The sequence below is a fragment of the Protopterus annectens genome, chromosome 2.part0 (assembly GCF_019279795.1).
Source record: "Protopterus annectens isolate FY-2018-M chromosome 2.part0, PAN1.0, whole genome shotgun sequence".
NCBI classification, from domain to species: Eukaryota; Metazoa; Chordata; order Ceratodontiformes; family Protopteridae; genus Protopterus; species Protopterus annectens.
The window spans coordinates 1,960,035,866-1,960,056,602 of NC_056728.1; positions in this window are offsets into that span (position 1 = coordinate 1,960,035,866).

Below are 20,737 nucleotides of genomic sequence, written 5' to 3' on the forward strand. Positions count from 1 at the left end.
ACACCCATTCACGCATGTCTTATAGGTTCATAGGTTCATAGGTTCATACTAGGCTATCTGCCCTAGGGCATTTATAAGCCTAGCCAGAGTGTGTTTGGCTTTCGCCACCCATTTTAAATTAATTTTGCTATGCCCTTTTTCGAGGTTAGTATACTGTGCCTCTGTCTAACAGTGACACAGAAGTGATAGCCAGGGTAAACCTACGATCTCCCATCCACTCATCAAGATTCCTCTTGAAGAGAGTCAATGAGGGACTCTGCCTAACCTGGACTGGGATTTTATTCCAGAGTGAAGGGAGCCTCTGGGTTATGAATCTGTCCCTCCAGCATGTCCTATTTATTTCAGTGCTGAGGTTCAAGTCTCTCGAGCACGTAGCTCGATGGGATTTGGATTTTCTGAGGTGCAGCATGTCCATTAATTCCTGGTTGGACATGGCTTTATACATCAGGCACAGATCGTCTCTGAGCAGGCGGTATGCCACTGAGTAGAGCTGGAGTTTCTTTAACCGGGCAGCATATGGCATCTGTTTGAGCCCTTTGATCCTCTTGGTGAGGTACTTTTGGGATCTTTCCAGTTGCTGCAGGTGTCTGGTAAGGTACATCCCAAAAGGGGCATTGTACTCAATTATGGGCCTGATGAGGGATGAGTAAAGAGGCACGATGACCTCCCCTGATCTAGATGTGAATCCCTTCATGATTGGGTGGGCTATATAAAATGTTTTTCTAACCACTTTGGCCATGTGGTTGTCAAATGAGAGATTGCTATAAACTTGGGTCCCCAGGTCCCTAATTACTTCTTCTGTACTTAATGGATTACCACCTATGTGGTAATTTGTGGGCACTTTGTTTTGCCAAAGGGATGACTATACACTTTTGGCGTTTAGCTTGAGGCCATGGCTCTGGCACCAGTTGTCTGTTTCTATGAGGCCCTTTTGGAGGATGCTTGTGTCGGCTGGAGAGTCGATTATGGCGCCCAGTTTGCAGTCATCTGCGAATTTGGTCAGCCACAGTCCTTCCGTGTTGGCCTGTACCTCCGAGAAATATATACCGAACAAGAGAGGTCCCAGGACTGAGCCTTGTGGGATGCCGCTTGTTACTGGTTTGGAGTCTGACATGGCTCCAGCAATTCTAACCATGTGGGTTCTGTCCTTGAGCCAGTTTGCAACCCATCTAGTGACATAGGGGTTTATATTTAAGCTGGTGAGCTTATCTATAATGCCCAAGTGGGGTATTGTATTGAAGGCTTTTGCGAGGTCCAGGTAGGCTGTGTGGACCACCTTCCCCTCGTCAATGGCCTTGGTGACTGTTTCAAAGAAATTGACCAGGTTTAAGAGGCAGGATCTGCCCTTAACAAAGCCGAACTGGGTAGGACCCAGTGTCTGTATGTCCCCAATATCTTTATTTATGAGGTCCATGATGATCCTTTCCATAGCTTTGCAGACCAAGCTAGTCAGGCTTATGGGGCGATAGTTTCCAGGATCCGTTGAGGCACCACCTTTGTGGAGAGGGACCACTGTTGCTGTACGCCACTCTTTGGGTTCATATTCTGTAGTAAGGCTGAGATTGAACAGTAGTTTTATGTTTGGGTTTAGCTCTTCTTGGAGTTCTTGTAGGACGCATCCCAGGACACCATCTGGTCCCATTGATGCTGTGTTTTTTGCTTTGGAGAGGGCGGCTCTTACCTGAGCATCTGAGATGTCAGGGGGGCAGCACTCTGCTGGGATAGATATTTGCCCTTTTGGTGGGGAGGGGGAGAGAAGTTTGCGCTGAACCTGTCAGCTAGGATGTTGGCAATGTCTGTGGGTTCGGTGTATTTTTTATCATTTTGGACTAATTCTGAGCATATCTGGGAATTCCCACCCAGGTTCCTAACATAACTAAAGAAAGCCTTGTGATTATTTTGGAGGCCACTCGACTGCGGGGAGGACATGCAGACTCCACACAGAAGGCACTCCAGCTGAGAAGCGAACAGGAGAACCTCTTGATGTGAGGTAACAATGCTACCGCTGTACCATCATGGATTCACTAATGCTAGGAGCATTAATAATAATGTTTTATTATTGGAAAATTTGCTATCTTCCCACAAGACTAATGTTATTGTTTATGAAGTATGGTTAAAGAACAATAACTCAAAAACAGTTCCTTCAGGGTATAAATGTTTTTACTGTAACAGACAGTCTAACAAAAAATTAGGTGGAGATGTTATGATAGGAATTAAAGATAGTCATGAGATCTGTGATTTGTACATGTTCGGTGATAACACCAACACTATAAACTGTGTAACTCTGACAATAAAGACAACCCTGGAACATATAACAATTGTTGGAGTGTATAGACCACAAAATCAAGTGCTGATGACTTAGAGGAATTCATACATTTCTTGTATGAAACACAGGAGGGAAGAATAATAGTGGCTGGGGACTTAAATTACCAGAAAAAGACTGGAATAATACTGATTAAACAACATTAGTAAGGAAGTTATTCACAACATATGTTCATGAACAGCAATTGCTTCAGATTGTTAAAAAAACTACCAGAGAAGGGAACATACTTGCGATTGTTTATGTTCCTAAAGAAATCACTGTTATTTCATGTCAAGTTTTACCATTGTTTATGTGCAATGATCATAGGGTTACAAATTCTGCGAAACTGAAATGCACCAATGCACAGAAGATTAATTACAGATTATATGGAAGCAAATCAGTCACTATGTCAAACTAATTGGAGTGAAGCATTTAGTGGAAAAGCTGCAGACTGGATGTGGAAAGTTTTGAAAGAGAATTTTTTTGAGTGCAAAAACTAAAACATAATCCCCGGATTCATGAAGCTTGCGCCAGGCGCACGCATAGCGTAGGTGTTCTAACGCCAAATATGGCCGCCGAGCGATTCAGGTACGATCTAATTCCACGTGCACTACCAGCGTACGCCAGATCTGCGCAGCCCCCGGTGTAGGTATGCAAATCACCCCATGTGCAGTGTTGCACCATGCAAATGAAAGCATATAGCGATTCGTGAATTGGTGCAGGCGTAGCGTAAGCCCACGGAAATGTAAACCAAAAAACACGGTTTACATTATCCCAAACATAACATCGGAGCTATGGAAGAGGGCCAGACCCAGGTATCACAACGTGAACACATGCTAATGGTGAAATACACAGCCAATGGCATAAGAAAAGATGCACAACATGTAAATAACAACATTTAATGTCATGTCCACAGTAACGCACAGCAGAACCGCAGGGCATGTGTGCGGAAGCTGTAACATAAAGAAACAATATAAAAATGTCATAAAATCGCAACGTAATAGAAATCAGGTTTACAGCATAACACACAATGGTAGGCATGGAACACCACAACCAAGGTGCAAGGGTTGCTAAGGGCTTGCGATAGTGTTTGGCGCGGTAACTATGAATTAGTAGTCAATGCCATGCAAATGAGGCAGATAATACTGAATCGCAAATGTCCCGCCGGAGGAAGGTTGTACCATACGGCACAGCGGTATAACACCGAGGAGTGGCTCAGAGGAGATACATGACATCAGCAGAGGGGTGTGCCACTGTAGCACTAAGCACATTGGAGCATTGCAAATCTGGCCTGTTCGTTGCTAAGCAAAGCTGCAGGATAGGGGTGGGGAGGAATCATTTAGCTGAGAGCACAAATTATGGCCAAAAGCGCATGTGTACGAGGATGAAAACGTGCCCAAAACCCAGTAATCAGACGCACGAGCCGCAAACAATAGCAGAAGCAGGAAGGTCAGGGGAAGAAAAGGAAATGCGGAAGTAGGGTAATTGGAGTACTAATGAGCAATCAACACCAATCAACCCACGAAGGCCAGTCGACGGCAGCTGACAAGTACGCTTGCAGAAACCTGCAAAACAGGATAGGGGAGGCATGTGAATGCAAAGAAAGGAGGGGAGGTATTGGATTGCAAAGATAGGAGACCTGACACAGCAGAGCAAAGCAAACCGACAGCAGACCGGCAGTAGCACACATAACGCAAGATACGCCAGGTCCAGGAAAGCACAAATGAAAGTAGGCTGCAGGATGTACGCCAGAAAATGGTAGGTGCAACGCGCAGAAATGTAAAGGGAAGGTCAAGAGGTAATCCACGGCAGGCAAATGTAATTAAACACCAAAGACACCACAATAGTAGTTCCGGCAGTAAAACACATAACATAATCTGTAGCTACGAACGTACATACACACCCTATGACATCATCAGTGTTCACAGCACAATAGTATAAAGTGTGTAAGCACCCAACACACACCTGTGTATTCCCAAACACCGCACCATAGGTGTAAATACACGGGGAACTTTTAAAATGTACATGTTGGGAGCTGCCATAGCTGTGATTCATCAGCATGTGTTAGAGACTGACGGTGTTGTGGAGGATGATGCCGACAACCACCGCAGGCCTCGGAGGAGAAGGAGAGTGTTCAGACCAAGGGTAACCTACTAGGGGCTACATGACCTGGAGATAGTAGAGCATTACAGGGTGGACAGGGACATCTTACAGCAAATAGTGGAGCTGTGCTGGCCACGCCTGAGAACCAGAAACAACAGACAGGAACCCATACCAGTGGACACGAAGGTATGTGTAAGCCTGCGAATACTGGCCACAGGTACCTTTCAAAGGCCAACTGGAGATATAATGGGTATCTCACAGGCATCAGCATCCAGGGTACTACACCAGTTCCTGGATGCCATGTTACCACATGCCAATGAGCAGATATACTTCCCCAGAACTCAGGAGGAGTTGGCCAGCAATATGCGTCACTTCCACCGTGTGGCACAATACCCGGAGGTACTGGGTGCGATAGACTGCACGCACATACAAATCAAGTCACCACCCGGTGAGCAGGGCATGCGCTACATAAACCACAAGGGATTCCACTCCATCAACTGCCAGGTCATGTGCAATGCCCAGGGCATTATCATGGATGTGTGTGCTGGCAGCCCTGGAAGCTACCATGACTCCCATATCTGGCATGCCTCACAGCTGTATCAGGTATTTGTCAGGGGGGGCATCCCACATGGCCATCTCGTGGGGGATGCTGGCTATGCACTGGAGCCGTGGATGATGACTCCCATCAGAAATGCACACACACCCATTCAAGAACGCCATAATGAGGCACACGCACAAACCAGAATCATCATAGAGCGTGTGTTCAGGATGCTGAAATCACGGTTCCGGTGCTTGGATACATCTGGTGGAGCCTTGCAGTACTCTCCAGGCACGTGTGCCCACATCGTCATAGTATGTGCCATGCTACATAATATGATCCTGCAGAAGCAGCTGCAGCAGGGACAAAATGGTGAAGGCCCTCATAGCCCACCGCAATTGCCAAGGCCAGTACAGGCACAGAGGGATTCAGACCATGAACGCACTGTGCCAGCCCCAGTAGGCAGACAGAGGCGTGCCCAATATGCCTACGCCTTGGCAAAGAGGGAACGTGTAGCACATACACTGACCGTGTAGGCCCCTACGGACTGACACCTCTCCACCTGCACACACAGTAAAATGGATGGCACACAAACATGACCACCTGTAAATTGTAATGTATAGGTGGCCCAATGTGTGACTCCTACATAGGCAGCCCTCAAACATTGTAAACACAACAGCCAGTGCAACACGGAATGCCAACACCTGAACAGTACATGAGTCATACAGCATATGGTGGTGCTGTGTGCCTGTCATATATATAATACAGATAGAAAGGGCAATAGAGGGATATATGGTGATATAGATGGATTCAGCGATATCTGCAAATATGATAGATAGTTCAATGACATTCATAACATCTTGGAGGTACAAATAAATAGGATACTGCCAACCATGGAATGTGTAACATACCGACATGCGTAACCACGAGGCTGAAAGACCGATAAAACACAGTACCGGAACAGTACATCCGCGAGTAATAGTATGATGATATGAAGGGACAGTTAGTCACCGCTGACGGTGTCGCGGTCCACGTAGGTACTGTGTTCAACTGTGTCTGTGAGTGCCGTAGTCTGTGTAAGTGTGCGTTGAGGGTGCCATGTGCGTTTCTGTGTGACTGTAATGTGTGTGTGTGTGTCCGCAACATGTGTATGTTAGTGCCAAGTCAGAGGCAGACTAGTATGGTAGGTGTGGGTATAGCTAGCCGTAGGCCTACGGTTACTACCTGTACCACAGTAGGAGGGACATCCCCACCCTGGGCAGGTGTGTCCTGACATAAAACAGTACAAAGGGCAAATGTCCGAGATGGTAGGACATAAATATGTCCTATATATAATGTAACAGTCGTATGTAATAGTTATGCCTGTATGTAAGAAACTTAAATGTTACATGCAATATGATAAGTATCCAAAGTCACAACAATAGGTATGTAGTGGGGATAAAAGTATGTGCTACCTGTGTACTGACTGTGGCTACGTGTTGGCCTGTAAACACTGCTTTGTGTCCCGCAAGTGTCCAACAATGACCATATGATAAGGTGGCAACGCATGGCAAACAGGCTCTTTTAACAACACAACCACAATGACTGCAAATATCTGGGACAGAAATACAAGGAATAGCTGTCACCTACACATATCCCCTGATATATCGCTGCAATTACAGAGGTATACAAGTAGCAAGCTCACCTGCAGACGATATAGAAACCAATTAACAACGGCCCAACGTACAATCCCGTAACATAAGTCTACTAACTGTTAGCTCTCTAGTCAGGGACGGAGCCCACACACACATATATACGGATTATGTAGAAATGCAAGGCCCACAAACTGTATATGTTACGTACAACCACCGACATCCCCCACACTAGAAACTAAAGCAATACAAACTGTAATAGCAGCACAAACATCCAGTCAGTCAATTACATCTGCAGAACCCTCAACATACCGTGTGAGACATGCAAAATTGCAGGCGTTGTATAATGGAACAAACAGCCATGTTACAGGTATTGATTGCAATACTCCGTTAACAGACGTCGGGATGACAGGTACACCCACATGTTGAATCAAATACTCTACCTGTCGCACACAATCCACGGGGGACATGAATCCAAACTATACTTGTCCCCATGCATAGCAGTTGCAGTTACTCATAACAAAACACAATACAGACCGTCTCCCCGAAGGTAGGGCAAATAGGCAACGCCCAACTGAAGAATCCAATTATACCCCACTGTCACCGCGTAACTGGCGAATGGAGTAGCTGCACAGCTGATATGCAAGTAATTAGTCACTCAGGAACACCAATTGGCGGGAAGAATCCACATGTTTCAGGTATCGACGTATATAAGGATGACTTGCCAGACATTCAAACCGTATGCTCATAATGAAAAACAGTTGAAACACTGTGAGAGAGATAGAAACGAAATGCCGTAACGACAACAAGGTATGTAGAACACCCGATATGTAAGGTTATGTATAGCATGATCCTATTAATTAGTTTTACTGTATGTATAGCCTGGTTTGCATTAATTAAACGTGTCCGCAATGCATAAAGTGGGGAAAGGTATTGATGTAGTGATGTCCTTGCTGAGCATACTAACGCTTGTAGAATCTGTGCGTCCAGCAGTGGGACACAAGGTACACAGCACAGACACCAGAAGGGATGCTACATGAGGCCATTAAACAGAACAATGCCATACAACCCGCCGTCAGTGGTAGGGTATGTCCAACAAGGACGTGCCATAGCAGGGGATAGTATATGTTGATATACTGTCACAGCATGCATGTGTATGGGTAAATAACGTTAATGACATATGTAAGGTGGTCCCGCTGAGCAAGTATGATTTGCATTATGGGATACTTTGTGAAATATGTGTAATGTATAGTATTATAGGTAGATATGACAGATATTCTACACAGCATAACAGGCATATCATGCATACCACAGGTATCGTCTATTGGTATGTACAATAACAGGATTCATATGGCCTGTAGGTATGGGACATAGTAATAGCATGATAGCTAATCTAAATGGAAGGGCTACCAAGTAACCATGCACAAAGGACATGTATTAGCTACACAGGTGCATAGTGGGGTACTATGCAGTCTGTCAAGTCCATGTGTAAGCACAACTACAGTGTTCACACTAGTGGCACCTCTCCAGGGTAGTGTCCTGTGAAGAGCAGAGCCAGGTGTCACCTGCAACACTGCACAGTACAGCCACTGCAGTGATCCCAGGCCTACATGTGTCTCCCAACCACCAGGGGAGGTATCACATGAACAGTGCTACTGAGTGTCCCTGCGTGATGTACAGAGGACTTATGTTCCACAGCATGGTGAGTGTCCTGTTTGGGAATGTAACCCAGAAGCACATCCCACTCATTGTGGCGTGTGTGCACATATCCATGAGCATGTTGCTCACAGTGGCCTCTGCTTATGTTGCGTATGAGGAGTATATCCATCAATAATGTTGTGGACATGGGCACTGTCTGATCAGCAGAGATCACCCCTGAGTATGTAGTATGCAAATGTGTACAGATGTGGTGTCCGTAGTGCAGCCACATATTTAAACTGTCGGAGCTCAGTAAACGTCATGGCGTGTTAATGTTGTGGCATGTAAAGCTGTAGCTGTTGTGTAAGGTACAACCTAAATGGGGTGGTGTACCCTTGAATGTGTGTAGATGTCTTGAGTTCAGAGGTACAATGGGTGCCTATGTACCAGTTACACACCCAGTACAGATAGGTGTGGCCACGTAGGAGGATATCCACGCCACAGTGGCAATACGGTAACCACAGGAGTGGGTGCGACATATGTGTGTACTGCAAACATGTACCATGTGATATGTATGTAGGGGACTACCATCCATGTGATAGTCAGTGGGTGAATGGTGTAATGCAAAGTTGATGTGCATGCACCTTGTGTCATGCAGCTTGATGCCATGATAGTCATATTATGTATCTGTCACAGCAACTCCCGTATGGTTGGAGTCAGTATCAGCTGATGGAGCAATCATGGCGCATGGTATGTAGGGGTTCTAAAGCTAGGCAGGGAAAGTCCCCTGTGCCAGCCTGTTCCGCAGGGAAGCATATACTTAACATGAGGGGCCCTATGACTGAGGACTGTGGTATGCCAAAGTACCTGACATGTAGTAGGTACTATGGTATGCTGGCCTCACTGTGTGTCCTGTCCATGAGCCACATAGCATAACATCCTGAGACACAGGGTATGATGTGCAGGTGGATGTGTATGTTGTCAATACCAGAATGGGGAATGGTGCTGAAAGGCAATGAGAGGACAATGTAGGATGTGTGGACTCCCGTACCATCAGCAACTGCCCTGGTAACTGTATGAAAGGAGTCCACCATGTGCAGGGGCCATGCTCTGGCCTAAACAAGCCCAACCCGGGTGCAGCAGAGGACGGGAGACCAACAATGTCTCTGAGAATGACGTCCTTGACGATGTGCCCCATAGCCACGCAGAACAGTCCAGTCAGGTGTGTAGGACTATAGTCCCACTCGTGCAATGCAGTGCCACCTGTGTGTAGTGTGATAAATGCTGCTGTGTGCCATTCAGGGTCTACAATGTCTGAAACAAGGCTATTACTGAATATGGTGGCCTAGTGGGGAGACAAGTAATTCAGAGGTTGGTGGACATCACAGCCTGGGACATTGAAAGGTGACATGGGGCCAGTGTCCCAGGACACATAGAGTGTAGGTCAGTACTGTGTAGGTGTGAACAATGTTCATGTATGGATTGCGGCCCTGTAGTGAGTGAGAGGGTGTACTGTCAGCATTGAATCCATCCTCCAGCATGCTGCCAACAATACCTGGGTCTGCAATGTTCCTGAGTGACTGTTGTATGTGACAGCAGATGTGGGTGTTGCCATCGAATACTGACATACCACCATAATACCTGGTGGTACACCCCTGAATGTGTGGCAGTCATGTTTACGTAGCTAGTCTTGGAGTATGTGATGAGGGACCCTGTGGCCCCACCACGGCTGACCAGTGAGCCACCCCACACATGGGAATGTACACCACTGTGCAACAGCCTACACCTGTTGTTGTACATCATATGTCCGTGGAACATGACCACCAGAGTGGCGTCTGTTATCTGGTGTGTACCATCATGGCTCTGTGTAGAATAGCATGATCCATGCAGTTGTGTACATGCTAATTAAGTGCACTAGGGTATGTGTCAGCATTTGTATGTGCATTGTCCATCTTCACGGGTGTCATGATGTTAACAACCGCTGTCAGCAGACGTCTGTAGTAGGTGTAGTAGTACACATGTACTGTGTATGCTGTGATGGGTGTGTTTCCGGGATGTGGCTAACAAGGTAGATTAGCATATGTTCGGAATCCACCAATGAGGGGATAACCCCAGGTGTGTAACACCAGTCACATGGTGTTAGTGTTCATGTCAAGGGTAATGTAGGTCTTGGAGGTGGTGTGTATGTGTTGATCCAGCAGAGTGGAGGGTATGACTCATGGATGTGTCGGTACATGAGTGGCTATCCCAGTGAAGTGTGGGGTAGTGTCAGTCACACATCAGTAGTAGCTGAGGCCCACTGTCCACTATACCACCATAGAAGGTATGTTACCCGTGGGGTATGATGTTGACTCTGTCGCTTGTTACAATGTGTATAGCGGTCCCGGACACAGTTAGTTGCACGTGGAGCACCTCTGATGCATTGTGATAAGCAACTTGCCAGGATGTGTGCAAAACATAGTGGGATATGGGAACCCCTCAGCTGTGGGTGTGCCGGTCCAGGTATGTGCCTGGAAGGTATGGTCCGTCTATAACCTGTCATTGCAGGTGTGCTCTGCAGAGCCTACAGGCAGGTCCCAGTCACTGCAGAGATGTTGGAGCGGTGCATTATAAGGTGTGCCTTGCCTGCGTGCGTCACAGGGGAAGATGCAAGCAATGTGTCACATGACCCCATGTCGCGCATGCCAGTTACCGCCCTGCCGGTGACAGCTATTGGAAACTGTGCAGGACAGGCAGTATAGCAGCAGCAAGAGCCTAGCATGTGAGCTGTACTCCCAGGGCCAACAGGTGCAAGTCATCTGTGCCACAGCATTGTGTTTGACCAGGACAGTCATAGCGGACAGATACCACATGCCTGTGGAATGACAATAGGAGCATAGGCAACTGTTGAAGTGACACAGTCGGTCATTGTACAGTGGTATCGTGTCTGGATGAATGCAAAATGCTCCCCAGGGCTAGGCCCACACCCTCAGGGCTATAAGACAGGTGAGCTATTGCATGTCCCTGCACACATAGTCTGTGAAGTGGCATCACAGGGCAGTCACACTAACATGGCGAATGACAGATATATCGTACCTGGTGAGGTGTGGCACGGGTGCATAGGTTATGTTGCAGAAGCAGTTACCCGACAGCAAGATGTAAGCGACTAACGCCTTGTGTAGCCTGCTGTGTGGAACTGCAGTGTGACACCCTACAGAGTCAGCTATGACTGGTGTATTGTGAATGTTATAACACACTATTGGCTGTATGTGGTAGGCACACATGAGTCTGTGTGCTATAAGCTGGTGATGTTGTCTTCCATGATGGGGGCTACCTCTGGTGCCTACAGTGAGTATGGAGACGTACTGCACAGGTTGTCCTCGTAGGTGTGGCCAGTGGTGTAGATTATGTGAGACTATGTGATGGGTGGGGTGTGTTCCGAATGTTACACTTTCCCAAATGACTGTCAGGTGCAGTCAGGGTTGGCGACAGCATTACCCCCAGCCATAGCTGTCAGCCTCCTGTCCCCAAAATGAGGAACATTAGCCCTCATACAGTGTGACAAATGGGCGAAACGTGGAACACTTACAACTGGCTTACTAACAGCATCAACTAGGAAGGGCATATGATGGCTAAAATAGGCTGGTCGTACGTATAAAACAGATATTCCAATGAATTACTATGATTCTCATCTATCTAGCCATGGCTAGCAGGTAAACTATGTACAACAATGAATGTGTGACAGACCCTTCCAATGTGAAACCTTGAGGAACATGCACCTTTTAGAACCCCAAATGAGGTACGTTCCCCATAATGAGGTACACCTGAGAGCTATGGGCCCAGCACGGCTGCAGACGTGAATCCCCCACAGGCTGTAGTGCCATATGTTGGGAAGTGAGCATTGAATGTGTACATGAGACAATTGCTCTATTGCCACATGTACGACATATCCCTCATATAGACAGGCAGTAGCACTGGTACGTGACAGTTGGACATGCCTGCATATACAACCATGTCCCACAGGATATGTGCGTTACGTGTGTACAACAGCTGTTGTACCTTAAGCAAGCTGGGAAGTGTAGGACAGCCAGTGTACCTGTGGGAAATGGTGTGGAATGGGCGCTATAGTTATCATTAGCTCATGACATGCTCACATGTTCTGAACAAGCGCCTAGCATGACCATACAATACAGATAGGGTGTTGGATAATATCAACCCACAAGTGGTGATGACAGTTATTTAGGGTGGCACCGCACTATAACCCTGTTGAGTATGGTGTGCATGTCCATGAACCATTAGCACTGTAGATGTTAGCAGTACAGATGTACAAGATAGCACGGATATTTGATTACAAATACCTTTGCATGTCACAGGTGTGTTCCACCAGTAGCCTGTTGACAGACCCACAACTACAAAAGGTGCAAGAGTGACATGTGCACAGCACATCTGTGCCAGATACAGTAGAACAGGGTTAATGTGTTGTACCCCACCCTCATTGTAGCCCATACCACACACACAAATGTTAAGCATCTGTGTATGTAAGGCTGTGAATGGCCATGACCTATCAGTTTAGCTGTGTCAGTGTTGTGAACAACATACAGAATGGGCTGTGTGTGTGAGGTGTGTGACATATGTGCACAGTCTGATGGATGATACCAGTAGTGTCACCGCTAGGTGAACATCCCTGTACCCATAAACTGCTACCTAGGCTGTGGTCAACATTATGGACACTGTGTAAGGGATGGTGCTGTGCAGTGCACCCCTGACATGGTGACGTCTCCAGGCCCCTTAGGTAGTCATCTGAGGTACCCATGTCATGTCAGGGTGCCATCCATGAGCATGGAGATCAGTGGCCAGGCATATACAGCACTGTGGTGACCAATATTGGATCACATACCACCTGTAAGGGGTAATGGCTATGCATGGATGTGCGATAACAGCCTTCACAATCCACACCTCCACTATGCAGCATGCCGTCTACCTTGCAGAAGGACATTTGCTACACCATGATGATGGACATGCTACATGTCCATATCCTGATCTATATGACATATGTCATGGACAGCCACCGTCCTAATACTAGGATCGCCACAGGCTGGACAGATCCCTGTGCCATATATGTGACATACACCCGCCATACCATGCAACCCTGTCCATCAAAGTTGGAGATGTCATCCCAGTCATACATGGTGTGATGGCCGCATGGTAGATGTACTATCAACTGACTGGATCAGTAAAGTGGCACTGATGCAGCTTGCGGTGGCACAATGGCCATCTGTAACAGTGTGGAAACCATGCCCGCACATGCTATGGTTGATGACCATCCCTGCGAATGTCGTCTGACTATCCATTGTCCCATGTCTATCACATGTGTAATACAGGCGATCCGTGTCAGGATGTTGAACAGTTGTGCAGTGCTGTGTAGATGTATATGGCAAAACACATGCATGTACAGGTGTCCATGCGTATGTGTGCATTGTCACTGCTCAAGTCCATTCCGGCTGTGTCTGTGTTGATATGTGACATATACACAGCATCCAGGTCAACAGTAGTACCGTGGACACATCGAGGCATGTGCAGATAGGTAAGAACACAAGTGCAGGCAAATAGACATGCCCACAGCAAGGCAGCATTTACATGGAGTATGAACACTGTAATGAGGTGACACACATATTTGGTGATGATATCCAATGCATAATGGGTGTGACATGTGTGACACAAACACGTCAGTCGTGTCAGTGCCATGGTGCTTTGCAAAGATAACTGTGCAGATGCAGTAGATGTCATAGAAATGTATGCGCAGCAGTATCTCTGTACATCTCTGAAACTGTGACCTGTCACCATCATTATGTTTTACATATAATGCCCCATACACGCCTCCCAGTATACACCTGCCAGGAGGATGATGTCCTCATCCCACAGCTCCATGACAACTATGACTTGTTGTTCAGCCATGTGCCACAGCATGCGCAGCAGCGGGATGACCTGTGGCAGGATCTACGCAGGAGGGTGAACGATGTGGGTGGCCATAACCGCACCTAACAGCAGGTGCGCAGACACTGCATGGACCTGATACGACATGCAAAACAGCGTGCCACTGCAATCGCCAGGGAACAAGGTGGAACAGGTGGTGGGCCACCAACCCAGCCCCCACTCATACACACCGAGGAGTTACTGGCCAGTCTGGGGACACCCAGGGAACAGCATCCAGAAACACTAGCTGCCATCGTGGAGGTGGGTGTCTCCCAACCAATGAGCCTGGAGTTGCCTGGTAAGTCAATAATGCACATATGGCTATTATATCCCATGTAGTTGCATGTGTCACTGTACATAATGTAAAGTAACAACATATGCCAGGTATGTGGACACACATGCTGCATACTACAGTATGCTACGTTGTGTATGCACACATGTGCATACTATATGCTATTACACAGATGAATGTGTGCACATGCACAGTGCAACCTGTGGCTGTCATACAGTCATGGTTAATGTTCATACTGGTGTGTCACCCCTATACAGGTACCTCTGGCGTGCCACACAGACATGGGTCCGTTGCAGGTGAGACTGTCATCAGTATCAGGCATGTTACAGTGTAGATCTATTTGCCATGCGGCCAGTTAACACTTGCACACCTGATGTTTGTTCCAGTCATGATATGCAGGTCGCACCACCATGCATTCACACACGCCACCCATGTACAATATATTCACACGTAATGATACACAGACTTGAAACCACAGTACTTGTCATTGCGACATGTGTGGTCAGCTGTGCATACAACGGTGGAGGTGTTCTACAATGGAGGCATATGTAGTATGCATTGGAACAACATGTGTGGTACGCACACAGTACCACACAGTGAGCTGTGATATAGACAGCCCACAAGTGTCACCATTGTGTCATATGCCCCTGCATCGGTTGCACACATTGTGATGTGCCACCTGACATGTCCCAGACATGTAGTGTTCTGTCTGCAATATTGTCACACTATCACATGACCTATACCCCACATACCAAACATACAACCCGTTGTCTGCATAGACCTGTGGAATGTGACATATCTGACATGTATGGGTGTATGTCATATGGGACCACACAGACATGTGGAGAAGATGCCCATCACACACAATTGGCAACCACATGTGCACACATGGCCATAGGGGATGGCCAGAGACATGTAGCCACACAGTACATGGGATGTGTAATCACCCTGTTGCACATTGTCCACACATGGTCCAATTATAGCCTTAGTTGACTGATTATACAGTTGATGTGGTACAGTGGACAACCTAAAAGCCTGTGCACAGCTACTGGAGGTGTCACTGAAGTCTACCATATACGATCTGTTGAACATCACGACTGTGTTGCAGTTATGGCTATGCAATGTGTACATATTATGCATTCTACAGCAACATACATGCCTCATGTTGCCATGCAATGGCACAGTGTCTGTGCTTCACACTGTATAGCAAGGTAGACGGCTCACACTACCCTCCCGTGCTCATGCACATTTGCTAAACATGCATTCTATCTGTAGGGCATACACCCAACACTGCAATGTGAAGCCCATTATTTGCTGTACAAGTGTCAGGCCACCATTGTGTCAAACATGTATGCATGTTAATGCACAGGTCAGCAAATTACTTGTCAAGGTCACGTCAGCCATGTGTACTGTTATCCTGTTCTGGGCCACATGGTGTATCACGGGGATGCATGCATACTACCATGATTGTGTGAACTGCATGGCTACTGATATGACACCTGCTTGCTGTAGTGTGCACCCCAGGGAGGTATGCTTACTAACACTATTAATGTCTGAGCTGCATGCCCTTTGCTCTACCACAGGCATGCTGCATGCCTTCTGACAAATCACATGCATGGTGTGTCTGTGTGTGTCTGTGTGTGTGTGTGTGTGTGTGTGTGTGTGTGTGTGTGTGTGTGTGTGTGTGTGTGTCTGTGTGTGTGTCTGTGTGTGTGTGGTTGTCTGTGTCTATTGTACTTTACAGTATTTCTTTGCATTCACAGGTGATGTAGGTGCGTTACCCTCCTGCGGTCCATCTGATGTTAGTGTCCCCACAGATACTAGCGGTGATGAACATATGCATGAGGTACAGGCAGGGTTGTCAGGGGCTGAATCTGTGCCAATGGTTACCATCCCAGCTATGTCCCCCTCTTCCCCGCACACAGTTCTGCTGCCAACACATACCGCATCACCGGTGGACATAGAGGAAGGACAGTCAGCGTCTGTTGGCGTGGAACAGGAATGTGTGGTGGCTACAGAAGGTGTGTCTACACACCATGGTGTCAGTGTAATGACTGCAGATGTGCCACACAGGCATGTGGCCGGTGCTGCTCGTAGGAGGACCTCTGGCAGACATGCACCTGCAGGACAGAGCGCAGCAGCTAGTATCCCCAGACGCATGTTCCAGACTGTAATGGCGGCACAGGCACATGCTGAACGGCAGAACAGAGAAGGGCAGAGTCTGCAGAGGGCTGCTATCCATACCCTAAATGACAACATCCAGGCATTGGCAAATGCTCAACAGCAGATTGCTAATGTTCTGGATAGGCGACTAGGTGAAATGGTCGGAATCCTTGACCAAGGCATGGCAATCCGCGAGCGGGAGCTGTCTGTGCTGGAACACCTGGTAGGAGTGAGGCGTAGGCCACATGGACATAGGCCAGCAACATCACCTAGTGTAGGTCAACGTGAGCATGCCACCTCACATGCCCGCTCCCATAGTGCCGGTAGCAGTAGCAGTGCAGCTGCTGCTGCGCTGTCAACACCAGGACACAGCAGGCCACGTGGACGTGGCCCTGGATGGTCTCAGTGGGGACACGTTTCCAGCGGACATGTGTTGTCGGACAGTAGCCACTCTGTACCTCCACCTGGTAGTGCCCGTGCAACCCCAGGCAGGCACAGGTCACGTGGCCATGGACGGACACAGTGAGCTGTACAACCTGCACTGTACAATCTGGGGCTGTCAATTATACCCCGTGTAGGCATCACAAATGGCAGAAATGTGTACACACATACACGCACACAGCAAACACAGCTGTAGGGCTCCACAACATCCACATGCATTCTGCACAGACATGTCCAGTCAACTCACTGGCCCTTACACACACACATGATGTTATCCATTGGTGCAGCCTATGCCCCTGGCAAACATATCACCCTGTGCATATGATAAAGCCTGTGCCGCATCCCTGTCATCCACACCATCAGTGCAGGGTTATGCACAAATATTCTGATGCACAGGGTGAACAGCATAGTGAGAGGTGTATGTAATACCTGTGTATGCATAGTGAGGGATGTGTATGTTGCAGTGGTTGTGTGCAGCCTATGCCCCTGGCAAACATATCACCCTGTGCATATGATGAAGCCTGTGCCGCATCCCTGTCATCCACACCATCGGTGCAGGGTTATGCACAAATATTCTGATGCACAGGGTGAACAGCATAGTGAGAGGTGTATGTAATACCTGTGTATGCATAGTGAGGAATGTGTATGTTGCAGTGGTTGTGTGTGAATACTGAGTTGTGTATGTGACATAGGTTGTGTACTGTCGACATGCACCAGTCACACCATGTAGTGCAGGTGCAGCATGCATTGTGATGTGTTCACGGTATGTGTCTCGGTTACATCTGTAGCACCATGTTGGTTGTGATACCCTGGTTCCCTCCTATGGTGTACTTGCATGTGCCTACAGGTAGCAGTGTTTGCAGTCCCCCACATGTAACTGTGGAGTACACACAGGCACGTCTGGCAATATCAGCATGCTACATGCACCTTCATCCTGACTGTTGGACACACAAACATGACACAGATGTCTGCACATATACTGCACCTGACGCATGTGGTTGGTGCCACAGGCTACACTGGACAGAGATGTGACATACATAGCAGGACACATTACAGGTATGGTGACATGGTGCAGGGGTTGTACACAGCGGCCTGGCCACTGATGATGTGAGGTGTCACTTGGTAGCTGGAGGCCACACTGTGCAGCAGTAGGAGCCTGTAACAGTACGTGAACATGGCCGCAGTCACGGGGTGTACACCACTATAAGGCACACCCCATAGTGTGCAGCTGGGGACCCTTACCTTTGTGGTCATCACCCTCACAGTACTATGCACCCACACGATGTGTCACAGAGAAGGGACATGCACAGCTAGCCAGTATGGCTGGGTCCTATGGCATCAACAGGGTTGCGCAATGCATCACCATTATGGGTTAGTCAACACGTGGGGCCAGTGATAATTTCCCACCGTATATTAGCATACACACTCACACCAAGCACCAGACATACATACAGACACACACACACTGTGGTGACCACACATGTGTATACGGACAGCCGATGTGTGTGATGCACCTCACCGGCGAACATCATGCTTCCAACACTGACGTATGTACAGTTTTCTACAATGGTGTACAGGGATGTGTAGCAACTGGGACATATTCCCCGTGATATGTGGCATCTCTGGTCACACATTCGGACACAAATGGCAGTGCTGGGAATGATACACCAGCCATATGATGACATGTTTGATGAACATGCAGCGGTATTGATTGCATTATGTGTACCAACGCTATATCTGGCAAATGTGCTGCTATATACACACGAGAGGGTGTAGGTGTTACAGGTGCCATATGACATATAGTTGTTAACACCTGACCGCTGTGTATGCATTATGTCAGCACCATCACGTAAGAGCGACATAGCGTACAGTTAGCACATGGCATGATAGGATGGTGTGTGACACAACTGTGAGCCACCCCCTGCACACATACATCTAGTCAGGTGGTTCACCTGGTTATGTACACACATCCCTCCATACGTGCTGTTTGTATGTCACCGTATACAGATGTCAATGATGGGTCTGCATTGCGTCTGCATGTCGTAGGTAGGTGCAACTATGTTACGGACATTGGCCACTGCACATGCATGTTTGCTGCATGCACAGTACAGATGTCACATGTGTCTCCTCTTGCCATGTTTGTATGCATTGCTATTGTTGGACGTGTGTGTTGACATACATAACACATGGACTGCGGTATGATATCACGGGTGTCACAGGCGACCAGTACAAGGGTATGTGTCCCGGTCAACACTGCTACCCCCTGTAGTGTGAGCATTCAACAGACATGGGCCCACATTCAATTCGCGTGTGTAGCACTGATTAGACCAGTGTTATGCACGAGGTACATCAAAGGCCATGTATGTATGTGTTGTGTGTGCAGTCCATGCACACATCCACACAATCACATGTATGACATACCCAGACGTGTGTTCATTGGTGTACAGCAACAGTCAGGTGTCACAGCTGTGTAAGGGCCATGGTATGTCTTGAGCCGACCTGTTCATGTATACTGGTATCATTGCAATGCATAACACCTGTTGGATCCCTGTTGGTATGTGTGTACTCTGCACAGCTGGTGTACACCACTGTACAGCCCAGTGGTCATGTGTCACATGGTGTTGTTGGACCGTAAGGCTGTGTAGTACTGCACCAACGACATGGTGCTGACTTGACAGCTACAGTGTACACTGCAGTGTGTACGTGTGTGACCTGCACCTGTGACAGCTGTGATGGCAGCTGTGTGTGTACAGGTCACTGCATGTGTGACCGCCCTGTGCGTGAGGGCAGTTATACCTTACTGTGCCCTTCTGTGTGCACACTCCATCTGCATGCAAGATTGCCCTTTGCAACAGCTAAGTGTGTGAGCATGTCCAGTATGCCGTTGTGTAGATGGACACACAGTACATTCCACACTGCACCACTCCGTGAGTAGACTCCGTGTGCATGCGAGATGACCCTTTGCAACAGCTAAGTGTGTGAGCATGCCCAGTATGCCGTTGTGTAGATGGACGCACAGTACATTCCACACTGCGCCCCTCCATGATTAGACTCTGTGTGCATGCAAGATGGCCCTTTGCAAATGCTAAGTGTGTGAGCATGCCCAGTACGCCATTGTGTAGATGGACACACAGTACATTCCACACTGCGCCCCTCCGTGATTAGACTCCGTGTGCATGCAAGATGGCCCTTTGCAACAGCTAAGTGTGTGAGCATGCCCAGTACGCCGTTGTGTAGATGGACGCATAGTACATTCCACACTGCACCCCTCCGTGATTAGACTCTGTGTGCATGCAAGATGGCCCTTTGCAAATGCTAAGTGTGTGAGCATGCCCAGTACGCCGTTGTGTAGATGGACACACAGTACATTCCACACTGCACCCCTCCATGATTAGACTCCGTGTGCATGCAAGTTGGCCCTTTGCAACAGCTAAGTGTGTGAGCATGCCCAGTCCGCCATTGTGTAGATGGATGCACCGTACATTCCACACTGCGACCCTCCATGATTAGACTCCCTGTGCATGCAAGGTGGCCCTTTGCAAATGCTAAGTGTGTGAGCATGCCCAGTACGCCGTTGTGTAGATGGACACACAGTACATTCCACACTGCACCCTTCCGTGATTAGACTCCGTGTGCATGCAAGTTGGCCCTTTGCAACAGCTAAGTGTGTGAGCATG